This window comes from Bufo gargarizans, chromosome 1 (genome assembly GCF_014858855.1).
Source record: "Bufo gargarizans isolate SCDJY-AF-19 chromosome 1, ASM1485885v1, whole genome shotgun sequence".
NCBI lineage: Eukaryota > Metazoa > Chordata > Amphibia > Anura > Bufonidae > Bufo > Bufo gargarizans.
Genome location: NC_058080.1, coordinates 466,375,193 through 466,396,935, shown reverse-complemented (window position 1 = coordinate 466,396,935; position 21,743 = coordinate 466,375,193).

Sequence of the window (21,743 nt, the reverse complement as noted above, 5' to 3'; positions counted from 1 at the left end):
GAAAATAATGCGGAATATATTGCTATTAATATGAAGTATAAAAAATATAAAAAATAAAAATTATTGGATTAGATTTAGTTTGTAAGAGATGAAGATATCTCAAGATATTGTTTGTGAACATTTAAATTTTGTATTGGCTTCTATATATTGGGCTGCACTACATGTCTGCCATCTTTATTCTTTTTTCCTTTTTCCTTCACCTTGTTTTGCATGTATGAATATTTACAAGTATCCACTTACCATTGGGATCACAGATTGAGGTGATCCGTCTTCGGTTGTTACTATTTGTTCATTTTGTGTATACATTGTAACCATGACAGTGTGACGTCACCACGTCTGAACGCCGGATATGGCGCTGTATTTAAATTTCCTTGTAATTGAATTCACTATGCTTGACAAAGGCTCAGTGTTGAGCCGAAACACGTGTCGCTTCCTTTGAATGCTTTGAATAAAGCCAACTGAATTGCTAATAGTGAGTGCCGGTCTTTTCCTGAATATAGGAAAGGAAGACCAAGAGTCACCTCTGCTGCGGAGGATAAGTTCATCCGAGTCACCAGCCTCAGAAATCGCAGGTTAACAGCAGCTCAGATTAGAGACCAGGTCAATGCCACACAGAGTTCTAGCAGCAGACACATCTCTAGAACAACTGGTAAGAGGAGACTGTTTGAATCAGGCCTTCATGGTAGAATATCTGCTAGGAAACCACTGCTAAGAACAGGCAACAACCAGAAAATTCTTGTTTGGGCTAAAGAACACAAGGAATGGACATTAGACCAGTGGAAATCTGTGCTTTGGTCTGATTAGTCCAAATTTGACATCTTTGGTTCCAACCACTGTGTCTTTGTGCAACACAGAAAAGGTGAACGGATGGACTCTACATGCTTGGTTCCCACCGTGAAACATGGAGGAGGAGGTGTGATGGTGTGGGGGTGCTTTGCTGGTGACACTGTTGGGGATTTATTCAAAATTGAAGGCATACTGAACCAGCATGGCTACCAGAGCATCTTGCAGCGGCATGCTATTCCATCCGGTTTGCGTTTAGTTGGACCATCATTTATTTTTCAACAGGACAATGACCCCAAACACACCTCCAGGCTGTGTAAGGGCTATTTGACCATAAAGGAGAGTGATGGGGTGCTGCGCCAGATGACCTGGCCTCCACAATCATTGGACCTGAACCCAATCGAGATGGTTTGGGGTGAGCTGGACCGCAGAGTGAAGGCAAAAGGGCCAACAAGTGCTAAGCATCTCTGGGAACTCCTTCAAGACTGTTGGAAGACCATTTCAGGTGACTACCTCTTGAAGCTCATCAAGAGAATGCCAAGAGTGTGCAAAGCAGTAATCAAAGCAAAAGGTGGCTACTTTGAAGAACCTAGAATATGAGATATTTTCAGTTTCACACTTTTTTGTTATGTATATAATTCCACATGTGTTAATTCATAGTTTTGATGCCTTGAGTGTGAATCTACAATTTCCATAGTCATGAAAATAAAGAAAACTCTTTGAATGAGAAGGTGTGTCCAAACTTTTGGTCTGTACTGTATATAGGGCCTTTTCTTGGATTGTCAGGACCCACTGCGGCCTTGCTGCTGCATCTCCTTTTGGAATTGATCCCTGTGCAGTGTCCCAGGGGGTCAGTAGTGTATGCTGGGCTTTGTAGTGCAGATTGACCACTAACCTGGGATCCACTGTCGTCTTCAATTGGGGCAAATACAGGAACAGGCAGATGTTAAAAGTTCGTGACGCCAGTGTCAATTAAACGGTGACACGCCGTGTAAAGTATGGTGGAAGAATGAAGCAAGCACAGGATAGCCAACAAAAACTGGAACTTTTACTGAATATCAGTCAGGATAATACATGGACACAGGTACAGCACAGTTCCATGAAAGACGGTTGGTTTCTTGTAGCAATACAGGTGGTTCTTGGGAATTACAGAATGGCCGGTCTTAGCAATGTATAATACAGAGTGTTGATTGCAGGAGATGCAGTACAGGCGGCTTGCACACTATTCCTGACTGGTCCCGCTACATGTGACTTCCCTCCAAGGTCTAATGCCCTTTATCTGGCGTACCCTTGAAGCTGTCCTTATCTAGTACCTCCTCTGTTATCTTGAGTACCTCTTGCTTTATCTGATCGGCCTCTGTGGTAATCTGGGTCTTGGCTTGTGGCTTGCTTATGCTGCTTCAGCTAAACGGATGATGACTCAGGAGGGGAACCTTTTCCTTGGATCCGGAACCCGGTTACAGGGCCTTTACTACCCTCTCCTAGCCGGCAGGCTTCAGGCCTGCTCTGCTCTCACAGGCCCATAGCCTGGCTTTCACTCAGACACAGGATCATTTCTGACCTCTGCTCCCACTGTCTGAACACTCTGCTGTTACTTCCTGACTGGGCCTTATATAGCCTAGGGTTCCCTAGCTCCCTCTAGTGACTCAGAGCTGGAATGACACCCTAGCCGGCCTGCTTACGCACGTTTCACAGTAACAGGAAAATACATAGCAGTACATTGACAAGATATTCCATACCAACCTCCCCATAAGTACCGGGGAAACGACAACACCCAAGTGACCCTTCTGTAGTGACGGGGTATTACTCTCCCGTACACTACATACCCCGCTGCTTTAAGCTGAGTACGACCTCGTACTCCATCAGGGCCCGCCCAACTGGAATCATGACCTGAAATAGAGGAAGACACATGCATGCATACATAAATGTCCAGTACACTCTTATCAGACCCAATTGGAAATGGTGAAGTCTGGTGACAAGGGGCGTCGTTCTCTTTTTCACAGGATAGTGAGTGGAACGGGGGCGCTGACCTGGCACAGCGGATGTTGAAAGAACCAGGATAGTCCATGACAATAAATAAGTCCATAATAAATTAACCTCTCAGAGGCTTGCACATAGGAAGTCCATCTCTGGGCACATAGACATGAATAGAAAAACGGTTATTAAATACTGTCAGCAGCACATATATAAAATGACAATACAGGACTCTGACAATACCAGGGCCTTGTTATCCTGGCAAGTCCTGCTTACCCTTTAAAATAGTGCTGACATAAAAATGTCTTTTCAACCTGAAATGGGGGTAAAAGGGGTAAAATTTGTGCAAAAACTTCAAGGCACAACCGGGAATTCAGCAGCAAACCGGATGTCCCAAACAAAACAAAGGCAGCTGGAAGCATTGATACACAGTGGCACATCATTCAACTAGGAGGCCACCGGCCGTGGGTAACTGGCAGCGAGCTTCACCAGCTCTGCCAACTGGAGGGACAAACGGCCATTAAGGAGATGAACAAGAGGGCAAAAGTACTCACAGACGAGTATCATGTTCTTCCTCAGATGACGAGTCAACGTAGGGAACCTGCAGCAGTTGTTCTGGCAAGGCCGGCCACATTTGGAAACCGTCACCCCTGACAATCTTTAGAGGGGGAGGCTTGTCTTTCACGGCCTCCATTTCGGCATCCGTCCTAGGAAACGGGAACCACCGCACGCCTCCTGCGCAGCCGAGGTCCGTCACCCAATACACCCTCTTGCGCAGGGCCTCTAGTTCAGCTTTCGTGCAGGTGAGCGGGGCTACCGGAGGTTCAGGGGCTGTGACCGCTGGGGTAACGATGGCAGCTGCTACTTGACGCCGGGCCTCAACACATTCCTCTGCCCGCTGGCAGCTGTCCTGCCGCTCTTTCTCCTCTTCTCGCCTCACCGCATCGGGAGGGGGGTATGGTTCCTCTGGCGCCTGCAAGACGATGGGCTCCCAAATCTCTTCTCTCACTGGGTGCAGCGTCGACACTGACTCCTCCCACACACTGGGCCGGTCTACCTCCATCTGAGGCCCGCCTCCCAGGCGTAACTCACCAAGGAACTCAGCCACGTCATCACTCCTCAAGGTGGGTGGCGCTCCAGGGCAATCCCCTCCTTCTTCTTGGGGGATGTTGGCGCCAAATATTCGCGCCTCTGCACATCCTGATGGCGCAGTAAAAAGCCTCATGGCGTCGGCGGCCATTTTAGATGTCCTGATGCTGCAATTCACTGACAGCAAGCAGAATGATGAAAAGTCCAATAAAACACAGTCCACAAATGCGATTTTCTCTCTGGGGGTAGCGCAACACAGCACAGCGTCTCTGATTCCTCCCAGGCACAATTGTAATCCACAGATTTTAGAAATAAAGGTTACAGTCTTTGTAATACGGTGGTGGAATAGTTAAAGCACACAGTTCACACTTCTCTGCACTTCAGAAGCATGCGGATCCTGTTCGTGACGCCAAAAAGAGCGATGCAGTGTCCCAGGGGGTCAGTAGTGTATGCTGGGCTTTGTAGTGCAGATTGACCACTAACCTGGGATCCACTGTCGTCTTCAATTGGGGCAAATACAGGAACAGGCAGATGTTAAAAGTTCGTGACGCCAGTGTCAATTAAACGGTGACATGCCGTGTAAAGTATGGTGGAAGAATGAAGCAAGCACAGGATAGCCAACAAAAACTGGAACTTTTACTGAATATCAGTCAGGATAATACATGGACACAGGTACAGCACAGTTCCATGAAAGACGGTTGGTTTCTTGTAGCAATACAGGTGGTTCTTGGGAATTACAGAATGGCCGGTCTTAGCAATGTATAATACAGAGTGTTGATTGCAGGAGATGCAGTACAGGCGGCTTGCACACTATTCCTGACTGGTCCCGCTACATGTGACTTCCCTCCAAGGTCTAATGCCCTTTATCTGGCGTACCCTTGAAGCTGTCCTTATCTAGTACCTCCTCTGTTATCTTGAGTACCTCTTGCTTTATCTGATCGGCCTCTGTGGTAATCTGGGTCTTGGCTTGTGGCTTGCTTATGCTGCTTCAGCTAAACGGATGATGACTCAGGAGGGGAACCTTTTCCTTGGATCCGGAACCCGGTTACAGGGCCTTTACTACCCCCTCCTAGCCGGCAGGCTTCAGGCCTGCTCTGCTCTCACAGGCCCATAGCCTGGCTTTCACTCAGACACAGGATCATTTCTGACCTCTGCTCCCACTGTCTGAACACTCTGCTGTTACTTCCTGACTGGGCCTTATATAGCCTAGGGTTCCCTAGCTCCCTCTAGTGACTCAGAGCTGGAATGACACCCTAGCCGGCCTGCTTACGCACGTTTCACAGTAACAGGAAAATACATAGCAGTACATTGACAAGATATTCCATACCAACCTCCCCATAAGTACCGGGGAAACGACAACACCCAAGTGACCCTTCTGTAGTGACGGGGTATTACTCTCCCGTACACTACACCTGCAGCTCCACCACCGATTCTTGACCTCATCAACTTTGTTAGAAAAATACTAGAAGAAAAATGTTACCAAACAATACCATCCTACAGAGGGCAAACGATGCCATGTGCTATGCTAGGGAGGACAAACAATGCCATGTGCTATGCTAGGGAGGGCAAATGATGCCATGTGCTATGCTAGGGAGGACAGCTAAGATCACACATGTATAGATTGGCCACTTACCCAAACTCTGGTGACTTTTTTTCTATATGGCTGTGAACATCTCCTGGGCTATGTCCACCCATGCTGCCTCCTTCTTGTACCGGTCGTGGTATTCCCCAGACCTTGTGTCCAAAATACAGGGCCTCTCCTGGACAAGAAGAATGAGCCTCTCCACGTCCACGCTGTGAAAGGCAACTCCCTGCCTTTAAATCCCTTCAGTGTTGCTAAGTTACTTGCATTTACAACGCAGTGCATCTGGATGCGATGTGATTTTCACGCACCCCCATTCACTTCTATAGGGCCTGCATTGCGTGAAAATGCAGAATATAGAACATGCTGCATTTTCACGTAACGCACAAGTGATGTGTGAAAAACAACGCTCATGTACACAGCCCCATTGAAATTAATGAGTCCGGATTCAGTGCGGGCGCAATGCATTCACATCACGCATTCCTCCCACGTGGAAAACTCGCTCGTGTGAAAGGGGCCTTAGGGTATATTCACACAGTAGATTTTAACACTGTTAAATTCTGCAGCGTATTCTGTAGCGGTTGTTCACATTGGATGTGGCAGACCTGCTCGCCACTTAGCTCCACTGAATGGAGCTAAACCGCAAGCTAACACCCCCCACAGCTTGAAGCAGCATTTGGGAGGCAGAGACCACACATTCACCACCTGAATTTTTGGCACAGAGCCTCTGCCAAAGTTTCGGTGACATAAACCACTGTGTGAATAGGCCCCTAGGGTATAGTTACACATAGTTGGATTTTTCACGTGGAATTACATATGGAGAATCCACAACATTTAGAGTAAAGGCGAAGTGGATGAGATTTTGGCAAATCTCATCTACATGCTCTGTACATTTTCCTTACCAAAATTCCAGAAGGTGTAATTTGCAGCAAAATCCAGCATATTTTCACACAAAAATTCACAAGAAAGTCTGCACTATTTGGTATGCATTCCATAAGGGCAGAGAACAAGAAGTACAACATACACAAGGGGAGGGTTCTCATAATGCATTGCTTCACACTTGGTGTATCAGCATCATTACAGCCCCTGCGACTGTTGGGTGATGGCTGTAGCAGTCTTCTGGTTGGACCTAAAGCACTGTAGCCTTTAGGCCCACCAGGGGCAGACTGGGAACTTAAAGTGGCCCTGAAAAAAATGATTAAAAGTGGCCCCATTTTGTAAATGGGTCCAAATTGACAGAAGGCAGGGACAACACAAGTAGGTCAGATGTGGACCCGTTCCCTTCCGTTCCGTGGCATCCGGAAAAATATAGAACATGTCCTATACTTGTCCGGATTACAGACAGGGCTGTTCCATAAAGGCCAGGACATTCAGTTCTGCAAAAATGTGGAATGCGCACAGTCGGTATCCCTGTTTTGCGGATCCACAATTTGTGAACCTCAAAACAGGAAACAATTGTGTGCATGAGACTTAAGTTGCATTTTTTAAAGGCATCATTTTGGGGTACATCAGGTGAATTATATAATTTAACCACTTCCAGACCAGGCCATTTACCCCCTTCGTAGCAAAGCATAATTTAGCAAATCTGACGTGTCACTTTATGTGGTAATAACTTTGGAACGCTTTTACTTTTGCAAGCCATTCTGAGATTGTTTTTTCGTGACACATTGTACTTTATTGTAGTGGTAAATTTGTGTTAATATGTTTTACCTTTATTTATGAAAAAATCCCAAATTTACCCAAAATTTCTAAATTTTAATCTCTCTGCTTTTAAGAGCGATTCAAATTAAGATTCACCATATGTCTAATTTATTTTGGCATCATTTTGGTCATTTTTTTTAAGAACATTAGAAGATTTAGAATTTTAGAAGCAATTTTTAAAATTTTCAAGAACATTTTCAAAATTAGCTTTTTAACCCCTTTAGGACACAGCCATATTTCACCTTAAAGGGAACCTGTCGCCGGGATTTTGTGTACAGAGCTGAGGACATGGGTTACTAGATGGCCACTAGTACATCCGCAATACCCAGTCCCCATAGCTCTGTGTGCTTTTATTGTGTAAAAAAAACGATTTGATACATATGCAAATTAACCTGAGATGAGTCCTGTCCCTGACTCATCTCACCTACAGGACTCATTTCAGGTTAATTTGCATATGTATTAAATCGTTTTTTTTACACAATAAAAGCACACAGAGCTATGGGGACTGGGTATTGCGGATGTACTAGCGGCCATCTAGCAACCCATGTCCTCAGCTCTATGCGCAAAATTTCAGTGACAGGTTCCCTTTAAGGACCAGGCCATTCTTTGCAAATCTGACCAGTGTCACTTTATGTGGTGATAACTTTAAAATGCTTAGACTTATCCAGGCCATTCTGAGATTGTTTTTTCGTCACATATTGTACTTCATGACGCTGGTAAAATGGAGTCAAAAAAATTAATTTTAAAACATGACAGGAGGCTTCTTATTTTCCATTAACTCTCTTTACTAACTCCACAGCAGTAAAGAAAAATGTAAAGAGTAACAAGTAGATCACTGTGCAGCATAGTATATAAGGGTCATGCTGCCTGTACACTTCATCTTTCGTTACTGCTCCATCACAGACAGGTCAGACTTTTTGCTCCCCTGGAGCTATATTACTTCTTGTACATTTATTCTTACTATATCGTATTATTATCATTTACCTCGGGTTCCTCAGGTCCCCCTCTAGCCTGGAGTGCCTCCTGGCTTCCTCCTTTTAGCGCCATTTTCACGGCCGTTTTCGCGCCGTTTTCGCGCCATTTTTGCGGCCGTTTTCCCGCCGTTTTCGCGGCCGTTTTTCGTGCCGGCCCACTTCCAGACCACGGCTGGCCTCAAAAATTTAGTCCCCGGCTTACGGCCATCTTAATTTTACCTCATAACATCTCATTGGGGATTCAGTGTGACTGTACTAATTAGCTGTTACTCCCTCATTACTGGTTTTCACCCCTGTGCCTATCTCAGACTACTATTCAGTTCTCTCTGTGCCTCATGTGGCTGGGTCAGTCAGGTCAGTGCTGCTGCCTGTTTATTATTGTGACCTGCATTTAAGGGTTTCAACCCTGTGCGACAGGGGTGAGCCCCCACTATTAATACGCTGCTTATTGGGAGACTAGCTGTTGCAGTTCTCTCTAACTGGGTGAGCCCCAGTTTATAAGGTCACTACTTTACCCTGCTGGGGTTTATACTGGGCTTTGTTCCCATACTATTAAAACTGACCATACGCCTGTTCTCAAGACCTGGGTGCCCGTTTATTACTGTACCTTTCAGTGACATACCAGCCGACCCTTATCATGGAGAATTCCCAGAATGTCCCTGTAGACTTCCAGGCTATGATTAATGCAGCTGTCGCTGCCTCTGTGGAGAAGGCACTCTCCAAGGCCCGAGCTTCGGCTCCTGACGTACCTAAAACTCGCAGACGTCCACGGCACAAGTCGGACTCCGACCTGTCTGACTATCAGACAGGGGATGAATCCCGCCCTACGAAACGCCATGACAAAGGCGAGGACTATACACCCAAAACACCCAAGGGTAAGGCACCTGCCAAGCGTAAACCTGCCAAACTTCACACTCCGGCCCCGCGTCAGGAGTACTCTTCAGAAGAAGAACAGGACCCTACCCACTCCATGTCAGTGCTAGATGAGTGGCAAGCTGACGCTTCAGAGTCGGATTACGACGCATGGGGCTCGGACGAGTCTGTTTCCGCTTTCATGCAGGAGACCCTCCTGGGTGCGGCCCAGGCAAGAGGTATCGAAGACACTGCTGACGCAGAACCTCCTCTTGACTCAGACACCATTATGGACCCCTCAGGTCAGGCGATGTTCGATCCTCGCAACATATGACACCCCAGATCGGGTGAATGGTCGCCTCCAGAACACCTTTCCAGGTTCATGCACCTGTGGCTCCGCAAACCTCTGGAGAAAGAGGTCCGCAACCGACTCAGGTCTGAATGCCCACGCCCTTCCCTGCCGGATAAGGTCGCTCAGACCCCAGAATTTGACAAAGTTATGACGACCTTTATGATGCGCAGTGGCAGAGACCCTCGACGGGGGGTAGAGAAAGGCCTATGGGGCGCCCAAGATAACCTACTGGATTCCGTAGGCCCCCTGGCTCGCATTATGTATCTGGCGGATGATGCCTACGCCAAAGCCGATTCCTTCTCCACCGAGGACTTCAGGGAATGGGCACATGACATTCGTGAGTGGGCACAACGTTGTTTTTGTTTCATCGGAAACGCCAATGTTACGCTCTCTTCGGAGAGACGAAAAGCAGCGTTATTCCGTATTAACGGTAAATTGGCAGACCTTGGCACAAAAGAGATTGGGCCCCAGGCACAAGGAAAACTTTTCCGGTGAACCATTCCTCAAGGAATTAAACAAACATGTCAACGTGTTCACCTCCCTTAATAAGGCGCAATTCTCAATGCGCAGTGTCTTCAGGAGCAACCCTACCAGAGGGGTTTTTGGAAGAGCTGGCCGGCAACGGGGCCGTGCCGCCAGCCGATTTTGGCCTTCAGGCCCCCGTACTCAACCAACACCATTTTATCCGACAAGGGACTATCAGCAACGACCCTTTTCCAGAGGCTCGGATAGAGGCCGTGGAATCCGCGGACGCGGACGTTCCCGCTTTACTACAGGTAAGGACCCATATTCCTCCGTTGTTACCATGTACCCGCACTGCGGGCCGTATTTCCCTTTCTTTCCACAATTGGGCCGCCCTTTGCTCAGACGCATGGATTCTACAAACAGTGCAGGGTTATATCATAGACCTAGTGGGAACCCCCTTTCAGGTTCAGCCCCCTCACCCCATCCACATGTCGTCTTTCGACCACAACCTCGTCAACGCGGAGCTATGCGAGCTTCGGGACAAAGGGGCTATTCAACCAGTCCACGAACAGGGAGGTTACTTCAGCAACATCTTCCTTGTGCGGAAGAAGTCGGGAGAATACCGCCCAGTTATAAATCTTCGCGCCCTCAACGCGTACGTGGTCTACCGCCACTTCAAGATGGAGGGCATCCACCTTCTGCGGGACCTTCTTCGGAGCAACGACTGGTTCGCCAGGCTCGATCTAAAAGATGAATAACTGTCAGTCCCGGTGCACCCGGACTGTCGAGCACTCCTACGTTTCCTCTGGCATGGTCGCCCTTGGCAATTCACTTGCCTCCCTTTCGGGCTCAGCTCAGCCCCATGGTGTTTCACCAAACTCCTAAAACCGGTGGTGGCCCACCTGAGGTCCAGGGGCATTCGATGCATCATCTACTTGGACGACCTCCTCCTGTTCTGCTCCGACGAACGCAGACTACGCCAACACACTCACCTGGCAGTATCCCTACTGGAATCTCTGGGCTTCGTGGTGAACCAACAGAAATCGGAGCTGACCCCTACCCAGACGATACAATTCCTCGGCTTCGAGATCGACTCGACGACGTGCACTCTGAGGCTACCAACCTCAAAGATCGCAACCATTCGCAAGGAGATTCGCAGAGTTCTCCGACTCGATTCCATCCCTCTACGCAACCTGGCCAGGATTGTGGGACTCCTCTCAGCTTCCATTCAAGCCATATTTCCGGGTCCTCTCCACTACAGGGCCATGCAACGACTCAAGGCAAAATACCTTCGCCACAGACCTACCTACGATCAACCCGTCCTGGTGACGACAGAAGTTCGCAAAGAGCTGTCATGGTGGCTGGACAGCATGCAAGCCTGGAACGGCAAGGCCATATTCGGAGACACTCCAGATTTCGTTTTAGAATCAGACGCCAGCTTGTGGGGATGGGGTGCCACCAACGGAACCATCTCCACGGGACGCAGGAGCTCTCCATGCACATCAATTGCCTCGAACTCCTAGCAGGATCCTTCGCGATTCGCAGCCTGGCTCGGGAGAGCTCGAATTGTTGCATCCTCCTTCGCATGGACAACATCTCCGCAGTCCAGTACATCAACCGCCTCCCGGACCCGGAGAGCAAGGCGACAGACGCATTTCTCCAACAATGGCCGGCGACAGGAGCCTACGCTTTTCCCCCATTCTCCATGATTGCGAGAACATTACACCAGATGCGGACACAGCAAATCAAACTGGTTCTCATAACGCCCTTGTGGCAGAGTCAACCATGGTTCCCGGACCTCCTGGCCTCCTCCTACATGGATCCTCTCCTCCTTCCATCCTTCCAGGACCTGCTCACGGATCCCAAAGGATGTCTCCACCCGCTCATCCTGGAAGATCGACTACCCCTGGTGGCTTGGTCTCTTTCCGGGGTTCCTGGCGAGTCAGCGGACTATCGCAGACTGCTAGGGACCTCTTATGGGACTCATGGGCCCCGGGAACTAGACGCTGCTACCTTTCAGCTTGGGCCTCCTGGTCTACTTGGTGCATGGAACGGGACTCCGTTCCATTTACGGCACCTGTTCCCATGATTCTCAATTTTCTTTCCTCCTTGTTTTCTTCTGGCCGCTCTTATCGCTCTATCAACGTCGTTCGCTCCGCGATTTCGGCAGCCCATACTCCCGTCGGGGACCTCCCGGTCGGCAAAGATCCTCTGGTCTGTCGCCTACTCCGCGGCATGCGGCTCCGCCTCCCCCCAGCCCCCAAATACCATCACCTATGGGACGTGGGACTGGTTCTCCGTTTTTTCAGGGATTGGCCTCCGAATGACCGCCTCTCCCTTCGCCAACTATCCGCTAAGTGCGCTTTTCTCCTTTGTCTTGTGTCTTTCCGACGGGTGTCGGACGTTCGGGCCTTCGATGTCAATGCCTTTGAGGTGACCCCTGAAGGAGTCACATTCCATATCTCTCGTCGCACTAAATCAGGTTCGACGTCGGTCTCTTATCCCTTTTTTCCAGACGACCCGCAGCTCTGTGTTGTGTCCACCCTTCGCAGTTATGTTTCGGTTACCTTCTCACTCCGTTCCTCTACGTCGGGTCAACTCCTAGTTTCCTACGTGCGCCCTTACGCCCCAGTCTCTGTCACCACGCTGGCCCGTTGGATCCACTGGATCCTTTCCCTCACAGGTATAGACCCCGCTTTCGGCGCCCACTCCGTTCGCGGAGCGGCGGCTTAATCAGCCCTAATGGCAGGGGCGTCCCTTTCGGATATTCTCCGAACGGCGGACTGGTCTAGGGAATCTACTTTCCGTACCTTTTATTTTCGCACTCCCCCTTCTGCTGGGACATCTCTTCTTCAGCGTTAAAATTGCAAAATAGGAAGCCTCCTGTCATGTTTTAAAATTGAAGATTATGCTAGCTTTAGTGTACTAATAATCTTAATTTTAATAAAGACAGGAGGCAAGTATTTTCCCTCCCTTCTATTCCCTACCCTGACTCTTTGGGGGAGTGAATCTCAAGGTGTCGGATATGGGGCTTGATTTTAATAATCTCTCTGTTTTGGGACATATTCGGAATTTCTCACCCTAAGTATTGCCTCCCTGACGGACAGTTCTTAGTTGTATTACATACTTACACCTACCATACATTTAGCCACTAGATAATTTGCACGCTATTTGTAATGATTTAACTTTACACTATTCCGTTAAAGCCCATAAGCGTGAATGGTTACGATTCTATACCTAACCTATTTTATACTCTCCTTTCAGTGTAACCCTCTTCAGGTCCTCCACTGGTCGCTGGTTTGTTAATCCTACGACCCCATAGGATGAGATGAGAGCTTTGTTCGGTCTTACCTCCAACCTCGTTTACCAGAAGTCTCCTCAAGTTCTGCTCGCCAGAAACCGCTGTTACAGTTTTCGTTAAATTTCTGGATGTTCGAACTCAACCTGGACTTTGATGTCGCTTTTAGAAAGAGGAAGTGTACAGGCAGCATGACCCTTATATACTATGCTGCGCAGTGATCTACTTGTTACTCTTTACATTTTTCTTTACTGCTGTGGAGTTAGTAAAGAGAGTTAATGCAAAATACTCGCCTCCTGTCTTTATTAAAATTAAGATTATTAGTACACTAAAGCTAGCATAATCTTCAATTTTTATTTATAAAAAAACATTTGCAAATTTCCAAGTTTCAATTTCTCTACTTCTATAATACATAGTAATACCTACAAAAATAGTTATTACTTTACATTCCCAATATGTCTACTTCATGTTTGGATCATTTTGGGAATGACATTTTATTTTTTTGGGGATGTTACAAGGCTTAGAAGTTTAGAAGCAAATCTTGAAATTTTTCAGAAATTTTCAAAAACCCGCTTTTCAAGGACCAGTTCAGATCTGAAGTCACTTTGTGAGGCTTACATAATAGAAACCACCCAAAAATGACCCCATTCTAGAAACTACACCCCTTAAGGTATTCAAAACTGATTTTACAAACTTTGTTAACCCTTTAGGTGTTCCACAAGAATTAATGGAAAATAGAGATACAATTTAAAAATTTCACTTTTTTGGCAGATTTTCCATTTTAATATTTTGTTTCCAAAACAAGGGTTAACAGCCAAACCAAACTCAATATTTATGGCTCTGATTCTGTAGCTTACAGAAACACCCCATATGTGGTTGTAAACTGCTGTACGGGGACACGGCAGGGCGCAGAAGGAAAGGAATGCCATACGGTTTTTGGAAGGCAGATTTTGCTGGACTGGTTTTTTGACACCATGTCCCATTTGAAGCCCCCCTGATGCACCCCTAAAGTAGAAACTCAAAAAAAGTGACCCCATTTTAGAAACTACGGGATAGGGTGGCAGTTTTGTTGGTACTATTTTAGGGTACATATGATTTTTGGTTGCTCTATATTACACTTTTTGTGAGGCAAGTTAACAATGAACAAAATTCATCTAACATGTTAGATCATGTGGTATTTTTAGTGTCTCCATATTCAGAGAGCCATAGTTTTTTCAGTTTTTAGGTGATTATCTTAGGTAGGGTCTCATTTTTTGCAGGATGAGATGACAGTTTGATTGGCACTATTTTAGGGTGCATATGACTTTTTGATTGCTTGCTATTACACTTTTTGTGATGTAAGGTGACAATTTTCTTTAATTTAGCACAGTTTTTATTTTTTATTTTTTACGGTGTTCATCTGAGGAGTTAGGTCATGTGATATTTTTATAGAGCCGGTCGATACGGACGCAGCAATGCATAATATGTACACTTTTTTTATGTTTTTTAAGTTTTACACATTAATATCATTTTTGAAACAAAAAAATAATCATGTTTCAGTGTCTCTATATTCTGAGAGCCATAGTTTTTTCAGTTTTTTGGCGATTATCTTAGGTAGGGTCTCATTTTTTGCGGGATGAGATGACGGTTTGATTGGCACTATTTTGGGCTGCATATGACTTTTTGATCGCTTGTTATTACACTTTTTGTAAAGTAAGGTGACAAAAAATGGTTTATTTAGCACAGTTAAATAGCGACACCTAATATGTATACTTTTTTTATTTATGTAAGTTTTACACACTAACAGCTTTTTTAAAACAAAAAAAAATGATGTTTTAGTGTCTCCATATTCTGAGCCATAGTTTTTTTTATTTTTTGGGGGATTGTCTCAGGTAGGGGCTCATTTTTTGCGGGATGAGGTGACGGTTAGATTGGTACTATTGTTGTGGACACACATTTTTAATCGCTTGCTGTTGTACTTTTTGTGATGTAAGGTGACAAAAAAATTGTTTACTACACAGTTTTTATTTTTTTACGGTGTTCATTTGAGGGGTTAGGTCATGTGATATGTTTATAGAGCCAGTCGATACGGATGCGGCGATACCCAATAGGTCCATTATTTTTTTTCCCCCCTATTTTATACCAATTTTTTTTTTACTTTCTTTGGGGAAAATTATGTTTTTGTTTATTTTTACTTGAAACTTGAAATTTTTGGGGGGGAAAACTTTATTTTTTCAACTCTTTTTTTTCACTTAATTTTTTGTCCCACTTTGGGACTTCAACTTTTCAATACAATGCATCGCGCTGCCTTCCATGCCATCGGGTCCCCCCTACAGCCCCACGGGGACCCGATGGCACCGCCGCCCGCCGCACCATAAAAAGACGCAAACCGGAGGTCGGAATTGACCTGCGGTTTGCGGTGATCGCCGACACGGGGGGGGGGGGTCACGGGACCCCCCTGCGCATTTAGCCAAGGCGACTGCTCAATGATTTGAGCAGGCACCTTGCTCCGATCACCGCCGCGCAGCGGTGATCGGAAATACATAGGACGTACCGGTACGTCCTGTGTCCTTAACCGCTACAGGACCGCCGTACGCAGGACTGCGTCCTGCCGGCGGCCCTGCTCTTCTGGGTGGACGCATATACGCGTCCTCCCGCGAGAGCCGAGATTTCCTGTGAACGCGCGCACACAGGCGCGCGCGCTCACAGGAACGGAAGGTAAGCGAGTGGATCTCCAGCCTGCCAGCGGCGATCGCTCGCTGGCAGGCTGGAGATGTGATTTTTTTAACCCCTAACAGGTATATTAGACGCTGTTTTGATAACAGCGTCTAATATACCTGCTACCTGGTCTCTGGTGGTCCCTTTTGTTTGGATCGACCACCAGAGGACTCAGGCAGCTCAGTAAAGTAGCACCAAACACTACACTACACCCCCCCCTGTCACTTATTAACCCTTTATGAACCACTGATCACCCCTGATCACCCCATACAGACTCCCTGATCACCCCCCTGTCATTGATCACCCCCCTGTCATTGATCACCCCCCTGTAAGGCTCCATTCAGACGTCCGTAAGATTTTTACGGATCCATGGATACATGGATCGGATCCGTAAAACGCATACGGACGTCTGAATGGAGCCTTACAGGGGGGTGATCAATGACAAGGGGGTGATAACGCATATAGACTTCCTGATCACTTCCCTGTCATTGATCACCCCCCTGTCATTGATCACCCCCCTGTAAGGCTCTATTCAGACAACCGTATGATTTTTACGGATCCACGGATACATGGATCGGATCCGCAAAACACATACGGACGTCTGAATGGAGCCTTACAGGGGGGTGATCAATGACAAGGGGGTGATCACGCATATAGACTTCCTGATCACCCCCCTGTCATTGATCACCCCCCTGTCATTGATCACCCCCCTGTAAGGCTCCATTCAGACGTCCGTATGATTTTTACGGATCCATGGATACATGGATCGGATCCGCAAAACGCATACGGACGTCTGAATAGAGCCTTACAGGGGGGTGATTAATGACAAGGGGGTGATCACGCATATAGACTTCCTGATCACTTCCCTGTCATTGATCACCCCCCTGTAAGGCTCCATTCAGACGTCCGTATGAATTTTACGGATCCATGGATACATGGATTGGATCCGCAAAACACATACAGATGTCTGAATGGAGCCTTACAGGGGGGTGATCAATGACAGGAGGGTGATCACCTCATATACACTCCCTGATCACCCACTGTCATTGATCACCCCCCTGTCATTGATCACCCCCTGTAAGGCTCCATTCAGACGTCCGTATGATTTTTACGGATCCATGGATACATGGATCGGATCCGCAAAACACATACGGACGTCTGAATGGAGCCTTACAGGGGGGTGATCAATGACAGGGGGGTGATCACCTCATATACACTCCCTGATCACCCCCTGTCATTGATCACCCCCCTGTCATTGATCACCCCCCTGTCAGGCTCCATTCAGACGTCCGTATGATTTTTACAGATCCATGGATCGGATCCGCAAAACACATACGGACATCTGAATGGAGCCTTACAGGGGAGTGATCAATGACAGGGGGTGATCACCTCATATACACTCCCTGATCACCCCCTGTCATTGATTACCCCCCTGTAAGGCTCCATTCAGACGTCCGTATGTGTTTTGCGGATCCGATCCATGTATCCATGGATCCGTAAAAATCATACGGACGTCTGAATGGAGCCTTACAGGGGGGTGATCAATGACAGGGGGGGTGATCAATGACAGGGGGTGATCAGGGAGTGTATATGAGGTGATCACCCCCCTGTCAGGCTCCATTCAGACGTCCGTATGTGTTTTGCGGATCCGATCCATGTATCCGTGGATCCGTAAAAATCATACGGACGTCTGAATGGAGCCTTACAGGGGGGTGATCAATGACAGGGGGGTGATCAGGGAGTCTATATGGGTGATCACCCCCCTGTCATTGATCACCCCCCTGTCATTGATCACCCCCCTGTAAGGCTCCATTCAGACATTTTTTTGGCCCAAGTTAGCGGACAAATTATTTTTCTTTTTCTTTTGTTTTTTCTTACAAAGTCTCATATTCCACTAACTTGTGTCAAAAAATAAAATCTCACATGAACTCACCATACCCCTCACGGAATCCAAATGCGTAACATTTATATTACAGACTTCTTCTCACGCTTTAGGGCCCCTAAAAAGCCAGGGCAGTATAAATACCCCACATGTGACTCCATTTCGGAAAGAAGACATCCCAAGGTATTCTGTGAGGGGCATATTGAGTCCATGAAAGATTGAAATTTTTGTCCCAAGTTAGCGGAAAGTGAGACTGTGTGAGAAAAAAAATAAAAAATAATCAATTTCCGCTAACTTATGCAAAAAATAAAAAATTCTAGGAACTCGCCATGCCCCTCACGGAATACCTTGGGGTGTCTTCTTTCCAAAATGGGGTCACTTGTGGCGTAGTTATACTGCCCTGGCATTCTAGGGGCCCAAATGCGTGAGAAGTACTTTGCAATCAAAATGTGTAAAAAATGGCCTGCGAAATCCGAAAGGTGCACTTTGGAATATGTGCCCCTTTGCCCACCTTGGATGCAAAAAAGTGTCACACATCTGGTATCGCCGTACTCAGGAGAAGTTGGGGAATGTGTTTTTGGGTGTCATTTTACATATACCCATGCTGGGTGAGAGAAATATCTCGGCAAAAGACAACTTTTCCCATTTTTTTTATACAAAGTTGGCATTTAACCAAGATATTTATCTCACCCAGCATGGGTATATGTAAAATGACACCCCAAAACACATTCCCCAACTTCTCCTGAGTACGGCGATACCACATGTGTGACACTTTTTTGCAGCCTAGGTGGGCAAAGGGGCACACATTCCAAAGTGCACCTTTCGGATTTCACCGGTCATTTTTTACAGATTTTGATTGCAAACTTCTTCTCACACATCTGGGCCCCTAGAATGCCAGGGCAGTATAACTACCCCACAAGTGACCTTATTTTGGAAAGAAGACACCCCAAGGTATTTTGTGATGGGCATAGTGAGTTCATGGAAGTTTTTATTTTTTGTCACAAGTTAGTGGAATATGAGACTTTGTAAGAAAAAAATAAAAAATAAAAATTTCCGCTAACTTGTGACAAAAAATAAAAAGTTCTATGAACTTACTATGCCCATCAGTGAATACCTTAGGGTGTCTACTTTCCGAAATGGGGTCATTTGTGGGGTGTTTGTACTGTCTGGGCATTGTAGAACCTCAGGAAACATGACAGGTGCTCAGAAAGTCAGAGCTGCTTCAAAAAGCGGAAATTCACATTTTTGTACCATAGTTTGTAAATGCTATAACTTTTACCCAAACCATTTTTTTTTTACTTAAACATTTTTTTTTATCAAAGGCATGTAGAACAATAAATTTAGCGAAAAATTTATATATGGATGTCGTTTTTTTTTGCAAAATTTTACAACAGAAAGTGAAAAATGTCAATTCTTTGCAAAAAAATCATTAAATTTTGATTAATAACAAAAAAAGTAAAAATGTCAGCAGCAATGAAATACCACCAAATGAAGCTCTATTAGTTAGAAGAAAAGGAGGTAAAATTCATTTGGGTGGTACGTTGCATGACCGAGCAATAAACGGTGAAAGTAGTGTAGTGCAGAAGTGTAAAAAGTGGCCTGGTCATTAAGGGGGTTTCAGCTAGCGGGGTTGAAGTGGTTAAGGATCGGGACATCAGGCCGTACCTGTACGCCCTATGTCCTAAACAGGTTAAGGACCAGTTCAGTTTAAATAATAGAAGCCACCCATAAAAACTACCCTCAAACTATTCAAAACTGATTTTAGAAATGTTGTTAACCCTTTAGGCATTTCACAGGAATTAAAGCAAAATGAAAGCTAAATTTAAAGATGTCATATTTTTTGCAGATTTTCCATTTTAATCCATTTCTTCCTGTAATACATCAAGGCTTAACAGTAAAACAAACCTCAATATTTATTACCCTGATTCTGAAGTTCTACAGAGATACTTCATATGTGAATCCAAAAAGTGAATCCATCACTTCAAATCTTCAATCTTATCTCTTTACATAGCAGTAACTTGCAGGTACAATCCGTCCACCACAACAGCAGTTACGATTAAGAACTTACTTGTTCGAAACGCGTCAACTGCTAACTGCTGTTGTGGTGTGGAGTGATTGTACCTGCAAGTTACTGCTATGTAAAGAAATAAAGCGCATTTGAAGATTTGAAGTGTTGGATTCACTTTTTGGATTTCTATTACTGGACTTACTTGGCCCTAATCCGTGCAAAGGACCTAAATTGAGGAAGTGAGCTAGTAAATTCTTTTATACTGAATATGTGGTCATAAACTGCAGTGGTCAGAAGGAAAGGAGCAACATATGCTTTTTGAAGGGCAAATTTTGCTGGAATGGTCTTTGGGCACCATGTTGCATATGAAGAGACCCTGAGGTACCCTTACAGTGGAAATCCCCAAAAAGTGACCACCATTTTTTTCCTGAATACAACAACACCCCAGGAACAGGTCGTCTTACTCTGCTCCTAGTTGAGGGCCACCCTGAGGGCTAGTAGGAATCTTAGGTTCTGGAGTATGAGCCCTCCTACCATCAGAATTAGGGATTGATAGGAGGTGACCTGCTCCCTGATTCCTGTCCTGGCCGAGCAGCCACTAACATCTTCTGGTATCGCACGGCTGAGGGTTTCTTCCATCCTCAGCCGTGACAGTATGACCACAAGGGTGGCCCTCACTGGCAGATGGTATATAAACCAGGAGGATGACTCCAGCTAACCATGGCTGAAGTACCCCTCAGACTTCTGCTCTCATTTGAGGCTAAATAGCCCATGTAGCCACACCCACACAGACAGGTTGCCAGGTGCAACCGCATGCAATGACAGCGAGCAGCCAGCTCCAGCTGCTCTACTACCACATACCTTATGTTGCCAGCGGCAACCACAGGGGAGGCAACATACTTCAGCCCTCACCTGTGATTGACAACAACACCAGACTGCAGGCAACTGCATGTGGTTCAGGAGTCACGGCCATAACCATGGTCGTGACACCTAAAGCCCAAGGGACTGCATCCGCAGCCACTGACATGAGCCCCAGCATCTTCATGAGAGTCTGGATGGAGACTCGTCGTGGGACGGAATGGAACCTTGCCAGGTCCTGAATCCGCGCTCCTCTTTCTGGCGTCAACTGGAGGGACATCTCCAGAGAGTCGACCACGAATCCTAAATAATGGATTGAAGTCAATGGGCTCACGTTCTACTTCTGCCAGTTGATGATCCAGCCTAGGCGGAGCAGAAAGGAAATTGCGACATGAAGATGATGAGTAAGTATTGGGACCGAAGAGGCTAGAAGAAGCCAGGTAGGGAACAATGGTCAGTCCCTGGAGTCTCAGAGCTGCCACCACCGACACTACCACTTTGGTGAAGATAAGGGGGGCGGATAAGATTTAGAAAGGGAGGGCGGCAAATTGAAAATGCCTGCGCACTCCTGAAATCTGGACCGCGATCCTGAGAAATTTCCGAGAGGAGGGGTGGATCGGGATGTGGAGGTAAGCATCCTTGAGGTCTAGAGTAGCCATCACGTCCCCAGGGCTGAGGATGTGGCTGACGGACCTTATGGTTTCCATCCGGAACCTGGTTCTCCTTATGAATCGATTGAGGAATCTCAAATCTATGATCATCTGGAGATCTCCTGTTTTCTTGGGCACCAGGAATACTGGAGAATAAATCCCTAGACCCCTCTCCCCTGCCGGTACCTCCTCCAGGGCTCCTTTGGAAATGTAGTCCTGAATATAGGACTCTAAGATCTTCTGTCTGGCCGGCAGAAACCATCGAGTGGCGATGAATCTTTCTGGGGGGAGAGAAACAAGATCTATTAGATAACCGGTAGCCACTATGCTTTGAACCCAGGGGTCTGAAATTTCCTGGGCCCATACATGCTTGAAATGGGAAAGACGACCCCCCCACGGGGAGTTGGGGAAGGGGTACGGGAAAATCCAGAGGCGTAACGACAGGGGTAGCAGGGTTTAACCAAGAGCCTCTGAGAGGCCCATAGTCAGGAGGGTTTTGCCTCCTTGGTGGGTTTATGGGAGCATCTCGAAAATCTTCTAGACTGCCCCCCCAATCTCTACGTCTGGCCTGCTGTCCG